Genomic DNA, 12281 nt, shown 5'->3' with positions numbered 1-12281 from the left:
AGTAGGGCAGGCTAGCAGTAGCAGCAGGCTAGCAGTAGCGCAGGCTAGCAGTAGGGCAGGCTAGCAGTAGCGCAGGCTAGCAGTAGGGCAGGCTAGCAGTAGCGCAGGCTAGCATTAGCGCAGGTTGCAGTAGCGCAGGCTAGCAGTAGCGGCAGGCTAGCAGTAGCGCAGGCTAGCAGTAGGGCAGGCTAGCAGTAGCGCAGGCTAGCAGTAGGGCAGGCTAGCAGTAGGGCAGGCTAGCAGTAGCGCAGGCTAGCAGTAGCGCAGGCTAGCAGTAGCGCAGGCTAGCAGTAGGGCAGGCTAGCAGTAGCGCAGGCTAGCAGTAGGGCAGGCTAGCAGTAGCGCAGGCTAGCATTAGCGCAGGTAGCAGTAGCGCAGGCTAGCAGTAGCGGCAGGCTAGCAGTAGGGCAGGCTAGCAGTAGCGCAGGCTAGCAGTAGGGCAGGCTAGCAGTAGGGCAGGCTAGCAGTAGCGCAGGCTAGCAGTAGCGCAGGCTAGCAGTAGGGCAGGCTAGCATTAGCGCAGGTAGCAGTAGCGCAGGCTAGCAGTAGCGCAGGCTAGCAGTAGCGGCAGGCTAGCAGTAGGGCAGGCTAGCAGTAGGGCAGGCTAGCAGTAGGGCAGGCTAGCAGTAGCGCAGGCTAGCAGTAGCGCAGGCTAGCAGTAGCGCAGGCTAGCAGTAAGGGACTGAACAGGGACTCCTAGACAGTCCCGATAGTGGTCCTCTGAGAACATATCTAGTGATCTAAGGACCATTGACTTTAAAGAGCGGCCCCAGATCAGATGTCCCAGGGGGCACCACTGAGATAATAACCCTGGAGTGGAAATAGTCCTCTTAGGATCACTGTACTGTATTGCTCCTAAATGGCTCTAAACAGCTGTTTTATGTGTTGACTCTTTACCGATACATATGCGACACTTGGATTTCTGACAAACAGACGGTTGGAACCAGCTAGTATGAGCTGTTGTATGTCAGCTGATTATTGGAGCAGTCACAGCATTTCAAATCAAAGCTGCTGTATTATGGGTAAAATAGAACGTAACGGCACAGAATACAACAGAATAGAATACAACAGAATAGAATACAACAGAACAGAATAGAATAGAATACAACAGAATAGAATAGAATAGAATACAACAGAATAGAATACAACAGAACACAACAGAATAGAATACAACAGAACCTAAGTGCGCAGTGATAAGTAGCATCCAGCGATTTAAGTGTTGATGCCGTAGCATGCATGTAAATAATATCCCCATAATCTATAACAGACATAAAGGTAGCCTGCACAATTTGTCTTCTATTTGTAGAGGACAAACATGTCCTGTTTCTATAGAGGAAGCCTAGCTTGATTTTTAGCCGTTTACAAAGTTCATTAATATGCATTTTAAAAGACAGTTTATCATCCAACCATTTCCCTTTAAGTAAAAATAATTGAAAGTACTACGTAAGTAGTTTTTCAGGGTATTTGTACTTTACTAATTATATTTTTGACAACTTTTACTTTTACTTACTTAATATAAAGAATGTGAAATTATTTCTACTTTTACTTTTGATATTTAAGTATATTTAAAACAAACTACTTTTAGACTTTTACTCAAGTAGTTTTTCACTGGGTGACTTTCCCTTTTACTTGAGTCATTTTCTATTAAAGTATCATTACTTTTACTCAAGTAGTTTTTCACTGGGTGACTTTCCCTTTTACTTGAGTCATTTTCTATTAAAGTATCATTACTTTTACTCAAGTATGAAAATGGAATACTTTTTCCAACACTGTGTCAAGACAGGAAGAGACCGACATCAAGTGGCGATGAGGAGTGCATATAAGGCCACGTTTACACAGGAAGCCCAATTCTCATATTTTCCCACTAATTGTTATTTTGACCAATCTGATCAAATCTTTTGCCAATAATTGGGGAAAAGGGTCAGAATTGGGCTGCCTGTATAAACTAAGTGATGGAGACCCTCCAAGACAACAGTGGTTGTCAATAGATAGAGACCCTCCAAGACAACAGTGGTTGTCAATAGATAGAGACCCTCCAAGACAACAGTGGTTGTCAATAGATAGAGACCCTCCAAGACAACAGTGGTTGTCAATAGATAGAGACCCTCCAAGACAACAGTGGTTCTCAATAGATAGAGACCCTCCAAGACAACAGTGGTTCTCAATAGATAGAGACCCTCCATGACAACAGTGGTTCTCAATAGATAGAGACCCTCCTAGTCAACAGTGGTTCTCAATAGATAGAGACCCTCCTAGTCAACAGTGGTTCTCAATAGATAGAGACCCTCCTAGTCAACAGTGGTTCTCAATAGATAGAGACCCTCCAAGACAACAGTGGTTCTCAGTAGATAGAGACCCTCCAAGACAACAGTGGTTCTCAATAGATAGAGAACCTACAAGTCAACAGTGGTTCTCAATAGATAGAGAACCTACAGATAATTGAACAAGAGTGACATCTAGTGTACAATGTAGAAAAATGCAGATCGGAACATGACTTGAGCACATCTTAATTCTTGTCACGTATCACCAGTGGAGAGAGAGCAGTAGCGCAGGCTAGCAGTAGCGCAGGCTAGCAGTAGCGCAGGCTAGCAGTAGCGCAGGCTAGCAGTAGCGCAGGCTAGCAGTAGGGCAGGCTAGCAGTAGCAGCAGGCTAGCAGTAGCGCAGGCTAGCAGTAGGGCAGGCTAGCAGTAGCGCAGGCTAGCAGTAGGGCAGGCTAGCAGTAGCGCAGGCTAGCATTAGCGCAGGTTGCAGTAGCGCAGGCTAGCAGTAGCGGCAGGCTAGCAGTAGCGCAGGCTAGCAGTAGGGCAGGCTAGCAGTAGCGCAGGCTAGCAGTAGGGCAGGCTAGCAGTAGGGCAGGCTAGCAGTAGCGCAGGCTAGCAGTAGCGCAGGCTAGCAGTAGCGCAGGCTAGCAGTAGGGCAGGCTAGCAGTAGCGCAGGCTAGCAGTAGGGCAGGCTAGCAGTAGCGCAGGCTAGCATTAGCGCAGGTAGCAGTAGCGCAGGCTAGCAGTAGCGGCAGGCTAGCAGTAGGGCAGGCTAGCAGTAGGGCAGGCTAGCAGTAGGGCAGGCTAGCAGTAGCGCAGGCTAGCAGTAGCGCAGGCTAGCATTAGCGCACGTAGCAGTAGCGCAGGCTAGCAGTAGCGCAGGCTAGCAGTAGCGGCAGGCTAGCAGTAGGGCAGGCTAGCAGTAGGGCAGGCTAGCAGTAGCGCAGGCTAGCAGTAGCGCAGGCTAGCAGTAGCGCAGGCTAGCAGTAGCGGCAGGCTAGCAGTAGCGCAGGCTAGCAGTAGCGGCAGGCTAGCAGTAGCGCAGGCTAGCAGTAAGGGACTGAACAGGGACTCCTAGACAGTCCCGATAGTGGTCCTCTGAGAACATATCTAGTGATCTAAGGACCATTGACTTTAAAGAGCGGCCCCAGATCAGATGTCCCAGGGGGCACCACTGAGGTAATAACCCTGGAGTGGAAATAGTCCTCTTAGGATCACTGTACTGTATTGCTCCTAAATTGCTCTAAACAGCTGTTTTATGTGTTGACTCTTTACCGATACATATGCGACACTTGGATTTCTGACAAACAGACGGTTGGAACCAGCTAGTATGAGCTGTTGTATGTCAGCTGGTTATTGGAGAGGAGAGGTCACAGCATTTCAAATCAAAGCTGCTATATTATGGATAAAATAGAACGTAACGGCACAGAATACAACAGAATAGAATAGATCAGAATACAACAGAATAGAATAGAATAGAATACAACAGAATAGAATAGAATACAACAGAATAGAATAGAACAGAATACAACAGAATAGAATAGAACAGAACAGAATAGAATACAACAGAATAGAATAGAATACAACAGAATAGAATAGAATAGAACAGAATACAACACAATAGAATACAACAGAATAGAATACAACAGAATAGAATAGAATACAAGAATAAAACAGAATAGAATACAACAGAATAGAATAGAATAGAATACAACAGAATAGAATACAACAGAATAGAATAGAATACAACAGAATACAATAGAATAGAACAGAATACAACACAATAGAATACAACAGAACAGAAAAGAATACAACAGAATAGAATAGAATAGAATACAACAGAATAGAATAGAATAGAACAGAATACAACACAATAGAATACAACAGAATAGAATACAACAGAATACAACAGAATAGAATACAACAGAATAGAATACAACAGAATAGAATACAACAGAATAGAATAGAATACAACAGAATAGAATAGAATACAACAGAATAGAATAGAATACAATAGAATAGAATAGAATAGAATACAACAGAATAGAATACAACAGAATACAATAGAATACAACAGAATACAATAGAATACAACAGAATAGAATAGAATACAACAGAATAGAATAGAATACAACAGAATAGAATAGAATACAACAGAATAGAATAGAATACAACAGAATAGAATACAACAGAACAGAATAGAATAGAATAGAATACAACAGAATAGAATAGAATACAACATAATAGAATACAACAGAATACAACAGAATAGAATACAACAGAATAAAATAGAACAGAGTAGAACAGAATAGAACAGAATAGACCAGAATAGCATAGAATAGAATATCATAGAAAGCAAAGAATATAACAGAACGGAACAGAATGGCATAGTGTAGTAACCTGGTGTATTTATGTTTACCAATAGATGGCAATATTGACTCAAGACGGGGGTTGGCTTCCCGCTATCCGTATCTATTTCCTATGTCTGCCTATATAACTAGGATTAATAAGAAAGCTTCAGGTAACAATTACAATTAAATACTAAACCGTACGTAAGTCTCATGAGTCGTAATTCTAAGAAGCCTTTAAGGATACTACACATAGAATAACTGAGAACCTCCATATCTCTGTCCATCAGTATCTCTTCTAGATTAGACATTCCTGGTTAGACCAATTCTCAAATCATTTCATCCTATACAGTGCCCTGGGAAAGTATTTAGACCCCTTGGCTTTTTCCCACATTTTGTTACATTACAGCCTTATTCTAAAATGGATTAAATACCCAAAAGAATTCTCAGTAATCTACCCACAATACCCCACAATACCCTTCCCTTTCTCAGGATAACAACACCCCTGTGCACAGAAGCCATGTCCATACAGAAATGGTTTGTCAAGCTCGGTGTGGAAGAACTTGACTGTCCTGCACAGAGCCCTGCCCTCGAATTCCTTTGGGATGAATCGGGAACGCCGACTGCGAGCCAGGCCTAATCACCCAACATCAGGGCCCGACCTCACTAATGCTCTTGTGGCTGAATGGAAGCAAGTCCCCGCAGCAATGTTCCAACATCTAGTGGAAAGCCTTCCCTGAAGAGTGGAGGCTGTTATAGGAGCAAAGGGGGGGGTCCAACTCCATATTAATGACTTCCCAGAAGAGTGGAGGCTGTTATAACAGCAAGGGGGGGACCAACTCCATTTTAATGACTTCCCAGAAGAGTGGAGGCTATTATAGCAGCAAAGGGGGGGGACCAACTCCATATTAATGGCTTCCCAGAAGAGTGGAGGCTATTATAGCAGCAAAGGGTGGACCAACTCCATTTTAATGCCTTCCCTGAAGAGTGGAGGCTGTTATAGCAGCAAAGGGGGGTCCAACTCCATATTAATGACTTCCCTGAAAAGTGGAGGCTGTTATAGCAGCAAAGGGTGGGACCAACTCCATATTAATGACTTCCCAGAAGAGTGGAGGCTATTATAGCAGCAAAGGGGGGGACCAACTCCATATTAATGACTTTTCTGAAGAGTGGAGGCTGTTATAGCAGCAAAGGGGGGTCCAACTCCATATTAAAGCCTTCCCTGAAGAGTGGAGGCTGTTATAGCAGCAAAGGGGGGTCCAACTCCATATTAAAGCCTTCCCTGAAGAGTGGAGGCTGTTATAGCAGCAAAGGGGGGTCCAACTCCATATTAATGACTTCCCTGAAGAGTGGAGGCTGTTATAGCAGCAAAGGGGGGTCCAACTCCATATTAATGACTTCCCTGAAGAGTGGAGGCTGTTATAGCAGCAAAGGGGGGTCCAACTCCATATTAAAGCCTTCCCTGAAGAGTGGAGGCTGTTATAGCAGCAAAGGGGAGGGACCAACTCCATATTAATGACTTCCAAGAAGAGTGGAGGCTGTTATAGCAGCAAAGGGGGGTCCAACTCCATATTAATGACTTCCCAGAAGAGTGGAGGCTGTTATAGCAACAAAAGGGAGGGACCAAATCCATATTAATGACTTCCCAGAAGAGTGGAGGCTGTTATAGCAACAAAAGGGAGGGACCAAATCCATATTAATGCCCATGATTTTGGAATGAGACGTTGGACGAGCAGGTGTCCACATACTTTTGGTCGTGTAGCGTATTTCATCATATTAAGCTAGAGATGAGCAGTAGGTCTGAGAGAGAGAGAGAGAGAGAGAGAGAGAGAGACAGAGCGAGAGAGAGACAGAGAGAGACACACAGAGAGAGAGAGACAGAGAGAGAGAGACAGAGACAGAGACAGAGACAGAGACAGAGACAGAGACAGAGAGACAGAGACAGAGACAGAGACAGACAGAGAGACAGAGAGACAGAGAGAGAGAGAGAGAGAGAGAGAGAGAGAGAGAGAGAGAGATGGGGTGATATTGATCCCGTGTCTCTAGCTCCATTAGCAGAAGGTCACATGGACGGATACAGGAGGATATTGGGCACCAGGAGGATGAACACCATGTATGGTGATGTCCCAAATAGCACCCTATTACCTATGTGGAGCACTGCCTTGGACACAGGCCCACTGCCTTGGACACAGGCCCATAGGGAATAGGCTGCTATTTGGGATAAGCTCCCTACGTTTTGGCTCTCTCCCTCTACTCTGCTGATTAAGAGGACAATATAATGAAGACATGGCTAATATAAGAAAAGTGTTCTTTCTCTCTTTCTTTTTCCCTCCTGTAACAATATCCTCTTCTAACAATATCCTCTTCCTTCTTCGTTACCACCCTCCTGTAACAATATCCTCTTCTTCGTTACCCCCCTCCTGTAACAATATCCTCCTTCTTCGTTACCTCCCTCCTGTAACAATATCCTCTTCCTTCTTCGTTACCACCCTCCTGTAACAATATCCTCTTTCCTTCTTCGTTACCTTCCTCCTGTAACAATATCCTCTTCCTTCTTCATTACCTCCGTCCTGTAACAATATCCTCTTTCCTTCTTCGTTACCTTCCTCCTGTAACAATATCCTCTTTCCTTCTTCGTTACCTCCCTCCTGTAACAATATCCTCTTTCCTTCTTCGTTACCTCGCTCCTGTAACAATATCCTCTTTCCTTCTTCGTTACCTCCGTCCTGTAACAATATCCTCTTTTCTTCTTCGTTACCTCCCTCCTGTAACAATATCCTCTTTCCTTCTTCGTTACCTCCCTCCTGTAACAATATCCTCTTCTTCGTTACCTCCCTCCTGTAACAATATCCTCTTTTCTTCTTCGTTACCTCCGTCCTGTAACAATATCCTCTTTCCTTCTTCGTTACCTCCCTCCTGTAACAATATCCTCTTTCCTTCTTCGTTACCTCGCTCCTGTAACAATATCCTCTTTCCTTCTTCGTTACCTCCGTCCTGTAACAATATCCTCTTTCCTTCTTCGTTACCTCCCTCCTGTAACAATATCCTCTTCTTCGTTACCTCCCTCCTGTAACAATATCCTCTTTCCTTCTTCGTTACCTCCGTCCTGTAACAATATCCTCTTTCCTTCTTCGTTACCTCCCTCCTGTAACAATATCCTCTTTCCTTCTTCGTTACCTCCGTCCTGTAACAATATCCTCTTTTCTTCTTCGTTACCTCCCTCCTGTAACAATATCCTCTTCTTCGTTACCTTCCGCCTGTAACAATATCCTCTTCCTTCTTCGTTACCTCCCTCCTGTAACAATATCCTCATTCCTTCTTCGTTACCTCCCTCCTGTAACAATATCCCCTTCTTCGTTACCTCCCTCCTGTAACAATATCCTCTTTTCTTCTTCGTTACCTCCCTCCTGTAACAATATCCTCTTTTCTTCTTCGTTACCTCCGTCCTGTAACAATATCCTCTTTTCTTCTTCGTTACCTTCCTCCTGTAACAATATCGTCTTTTCTTCTTCGTTACCACCCTCCTGTAACAATATCCTCTTCCTTCTTCGTTACCTCCCTCCTGTAACATAATCCTCTTTCCTTCTTCGTTACCTTCCTCCTGTAACATAATCCTCTTTCTTTCTTAGCAGAGGTTCATACCCCGTGAGCCGACGCAGTGGATATAATGCGTGAGCCAATCAGAGCTCAGTTTGTTAATTGAATGAGGTGTTTTCTATGTGTTTTAGATAACGACACAGTTCCGTTACCACATTATGACATCACGGATTCCTGTCAGGATCTCTGCTTCTGACACCTGAAGAAACCGCTAGTTACATGGGGAGGGGGGGCACAGTGTGTGTGTGTGTGTGTGTGTGTGTGTGTGTGTGTGTGTGTGTGTGTGTGTGTGTGTGTGTGTGTGTGTGTGTGTGTGTGTGTGTGTGTGTGTGTGTGTGTGTGTGTGGCAGAGCCTGTCAGTCAGGAAGCGAGAGGAGGTTAGGAGGGTTACTGCTCTGTCTCTGCCTCTACCCCCACTCTATCACAACACACACACACACACTGTCAGCATAGACAGGTATAGCGAAGGGAGTAGTGGAGCGACTGTCACCACACACCTCAACCCCTCTTCTTGTTTTCATTGTCAGACTCCTCCTGTCTCTAGCAATCTCATCCATGGCCTCTATCTCAATAACTAAACCACTGGGGACAGATGTGGTCATGTTTCAGGTCATGATTTCTCTTTCTATCCCTCAAGGGCAAAATATAGAAACCACTTGAGTTGTTTAAAGCAATGATGAAATCCTTTTCTTCTCTTAATTTCTCTCTCTCTCCCCCTTTCTCTCTCTCTTGTGCCTCTCCCTCTCCCTCTCTCTGTCTCTCTCTCTCTCCCTCTCTCTCTCTCTCTTTCTGTCTCTCTCTTTCTCTCTCTCTCTCCCTCTCTTTTACCTCTCTCTATCTCTATCTCTCTCTGTCTCACTCTCTCCCTCTCTCTCTCTCTCTCTTTCTGTCTCTCTCTTTCTGTCTCTCTCTCCCTCTCTCACACAAAGCATAGACAGGTATAGCTGGGTGAGTGGGGGCATCACCGTGGACCTCAGGCAGACATGCTGGAGCAGGGGACTGGGGGAGCACGAGCAGTCTGCCTGGGTGATGCTGCCTTCCACACTGGTGCCAAGAAGGTTTGGGGTGTGAAGGAGCTGTCACCTTCATGCATGGAATACAGTTGCATTATGTGTGTAGTAGTGTACAAAATCTCTTTTGTCATTTTAATAAGCATTAAAAAAAAAAGCTCAGAAAAGCTCAAAGACAAACTAGATGGACGAGATGGGATAAAATACTGTGGATGCAGGAAAAACTATTTCGGCAAGTCTGTTGGATCTAAACGATGTTTCTTAACTGTGGAAACAGAACTTCTGTATGGTTCTGCTGCAGTTCTTCTGTCGTAATTGGCTGCCTGTCAGGTTTGGTCAAAACGCTAAATTAGGCGTCTCAAACCATACCAGGACAAGATAGTAGCAATTAAATTTCCTCGCAGCTCAGTCAAAACTGACGGGAGAAATGGCGCATCTTTTTCAATAAATATTATTTTTTTTCTGAAAGGAAGGCCTCTTTTTTTCTCTATTTAAAGTGGTTAAATTGTTGTTTTCATTTATTCAGAGAACAACCACACGTCCGAATCTGTCAATTAGGGTTTGAACTCCGTCAGTTACCGTTAGACCAGACCTGCCTGTTCACAGATAGGCAAATCTACACTTTCGGGTTAGAATGGGTATCGATTGCGGCAGGTAGCCTAGTGGTTAGAGTGTAGGGGGGGCAGGTAGCCTAGTGGTTAGAGTGGAGGGGTGGCAGGTAGTCTAGTGGTTAGAGTGTAGAGGTGGCAGGTAGCCTAGTGGTTAGAGTGTAGAGGTGGCAGGTAGCCTAGTGGTTAGAGTGTAGAGGCGGCAGGTAGCCTAGTGGTTAGAGTGTAGAAGCGGCAGGTAGCCTAGTGGTTAGAGTGTAGAGGTGGCAGGTAGTCTAGTGGTTAGAGTGTAGAGGTGGCAGGTAGTCTAGTGGTTAGAGTGTAGAGGTGGCAGGTAGTCTAGTGGTTAGAGTGTAGAGGTGGCAGGTAGTCTAGTGGTTAGAGTGTAGAGGCGGCAGGTAGCCTAGTGGTTAGAGTGGAGGGGTGGCAGGTAGCCTAGTGGTTAGAGTGTAGAGGTGGCAGGTAGCCTAGTGGTTAGAGTGGAGGGGTGGCAGGTAGCCTAGTGGTTAGAGTGTAGAGGTGGCAGGTAGCCTAGTAGTTAGAGTGTAGAGGCGGCAGGTAGCCTAGTGGTTAGAGTGGATGGGTGGCAGGTAGCCTAGTGGTTAGAGCGTTGGGCCAGTAACCGAAAGGTTGCTGGTTTGAATCCCCGAGCTGAACAAGGTAAAGAAAATCTGTCGTTCTGCCCCCTAAACAAGGCAGTTAACCCACTGTTCCCCGGTAGGCTGTAATTGTAAATAAGAATTTGTTCTTAACTGACTTGCCTAGTCAAATAAATAAAAATTGCAACCGTGATAATTGTACCCAGTTCAGAACCATGGACAGCGACCATTCACCCGATTTCACCGAGTTTATCACGATTTGTTTTCAAATTCTTTGTGGATCTGAGAGATAAATGTCTCTCTATGGTCATACATTTGGCAGGAGGTTAAGAAGTGCATCTCAGTTTCCACCTCATTTTGTGGGCAGTGTTGCACATAGCCTGTCTTCTCTTGAGAGCCAGGTCTGCCTACGGTGGTCTTTCTCAATAGCAAGGCTATGCTCACTGAGTCTGTACATAGTCAAAGCTTTCCTTAAGTTTGGGTCAGTCACAGTGGTCTCTCTCTCTCTCTTTTTGTCTCTCTCTTTTTATATCTCTCTCTCTCTCCCTTTCTCTCATACACTTGCGTACATCACTAGTAACGGTAGGAAAAACCCAGTGACGTTTCTCGTGCTCATTATTCTCATCAAAAGGATGTTCACGTTTCTCTCTCTGACGCGCGTGAACACCGGACGTCTGACGCCACCGGGGTCTCTTATAAAAGTCACCGGGAGGGACGATCCCAGCGCGAGCTCTTAGTTGATCATTACTTAGTTTTCAAGCAGGGTACCGGAGGATAACGCACTGGGCCAGTGTCTATCTGTACACTCAGCTCGTTGAGAAGCGGCTTCAAGTGTCCGGTCGAGCCAAGAGACATTTCAGGTAACTTGTCTATTTTCTAATTTTTTTTGTTTGTTTCTGAAGACATGTTAGGCCACGTAAATGAATCTCTACATCCTGGTAAAGTAAATCAGTCTATATCATTATAAAAAAATGTTTTACCATTGCTCCAGATACAGCCTATATCATCATTGTCCGATTTGAGGAGGGTTGTGTTAATAAAAAGGACACATTTAATATTTTTAAATAGATGTTTGTAGTGATATTACAATTCTCCCATCAGAAGATGAAGCCAGTTTGGCTTTTATAGAGAGACTAGCCCAAGGTGTTAGTTTAACGCCTCTTTTATAGAGAGACTAGCTCTGGCCCAAGGTGTTAGTTTAACGCCTCTTTTATAGAGAGACTAGCCCAAGGTGTTAGTTTAACGCCTCTTTTATAGAGAGACTAGCCCAAGGTGTTAGTTTAACGCCTCTTTTATAGAGAGACTAGCCCAAGGTGTTAGTTTAACGCCTCTTTTATAGAGAGACTAGCCCAAGGTGTTAGTTTAACGCCTCTTTTATAGAGAGACTAGCCCAAGGTGTTAGTTTAACGCCTCTTTTATAGAGAGACTAGCCCAAGGTGTTAGTTTAACGCCTCTTTTATAGAGAGACTAGCCCAAGGTGTTAGTTTAACGCCTCTTTTATAGAGAGACTAGCCCAAGGTGTTAGTTTAACGCCTCTTTTATAGAGAGACTAGCCCAAGGTGTTAGTTTAACGCCTCTTTTATAGAGAGACTAGCCCAAGGTGTTAGTTTAACGCCTCTTTTATAGAGAGACTAGCCCAAGGTGTTAGTTTAACGCCTCTTTTATAGAGAGACTAGCCCAAGGTGTTAGTTTAACGCCTCTTTTATAGAGAGACTAGCCCAAGGTGTTAGTTTAACGCCTCTTTTATAGAGAGACTAGCCCAAGGTGTTAGTTTAACGCCTCTTTTATAGAGAGACTAGCTCTGGCCCAAGGTGTTAGTTTAACGCCTCTTTTATAGAGAGACTAGCCCAAGGTGTT

Source organism: Salvelinus alpinus, chromosome 10 (assembly GCF_045679555.1).
Source record: "Salvelinus alpinus chromosome 10, SLU_Salpinus.1, whole genome shotgun sequence".
Lineage (NCBI taxonomy): Eukaryota > Metazoa > Chordata > Actinopteri > Salmoniformes > Salmonidae > Salvelinus > Salvelinus alpinus.
This window is presented reverse-complemented; position numbering follows the sequence as displayed.